A 1264-nucleotide genomic window follows, 5' to 3' on the forward strand; every position below is an offset into this window, starting at 1 on the left:
GATATCCTCAATGCTTAAAAGCTTTACTACTAATGGGTTTAAAAATTTTGTAGTTCAACCACCGAATCGATTTGAAAATGTATCATGTGTTTATTGTGGGGAAGGGCACCTGTTCAAAAAATACCTATCAAACCTAGAATTTGTGTATTACATAGGTAATTAGAACCAAAATCGAGGTAGGCAGGGACCATCATCAAATTTCTGTAACCTATCTTGGTGAAACCACCCGAATTTTTCTTGGAGTAACCAAGGGGTTGTACCCAGTAATTATTACTCACAACCCAGACCAATCTAGCCCTCTGGATTTACCCAACAAGTTCAAAAGAGTCGAACCTTTCAATGGCTTAGAAAACTTGTTGAACGCGTACATAGCAAAAAATGATGCCTTAATCCAAAGCCAAGTAGCCATATTGAAAAACCTTGAAAACCAAATGGGCCAGGTTGCAACTAAACTTAAGAACTGACCTACCTGGCCTAGGAGAATCCGAGAAATTCAGGGAAAGAGCATTATAAACCATTGACATTGAGGAGTGAAAAGATATTAGAGCCCAGCACTATCGAAGTAACAGAAGAGCCAACTGGTGCTCAAGATGCAGTAGAAGTTCAACTAAGTGTTGAAACTCCAGTTTCTCCAGAAGCAGAATTTGCAGACTCTGAAAAGGTAACTTTAAAACCAGTCAATTTTGATAAACTAACAACTTCGTTAGGTGAAAAAGTGCCACAGAAGATGAATCGACCAATTCTAGTAAAGAATCCTCCATTACCCAACCCTCAAAGAATTTAGAAGCAGAAGCAGGAAGTCTAGTTTAAGAAGTTTTAGACGTACTCAAGCAACTTCATATCAACATTCCGTTGGTAGAAGCATTTAAGTAGATGCCAAAATATGTTAAATTCATGAAGGATATCCTGTCAAAGACTTGAGGAATTCGGGATGGTAACTCTGATGAAGGAATGCAGTGCATCTCTACAAGATAAACTTCCCTAAATATAAAGAACCCTGAATGTTTTACCACACCTTGCAACATTGGATCAACTTATTGTGGTAAGATAATATGTGATTTGGGTGCAAGCATCAACCTGATTCCCATGTCCATATTTAGAAAGTTGAGGATAGGTAAAGTTAAACCTACTGTGGTTACGCTTTAGTTAGCAAATCAATTGTTAGTGTAACAACCCATTTTCAGTGAAATCGGAACAGTTGTTTTAGGACCACAAATACGAGCCGACAAGAAAATTTATTTTAATATTATTGCATGGTTTACGT

Source organism: Gossypium arboreum, chromosome 6 (genome assembly GCF_025698485.1).
Source record: "Gossypium arboreum isolate Shixiya-1 chromosome 6, ASM2569848v2, whole genome shotgun sequence".
Lineage (NCBI taxonomy): Eukaryota > Viridiplantae > Streptophyta > Magnoliopsida > Malvales > Malvaceae > Gossypium > Gossypium arboreum.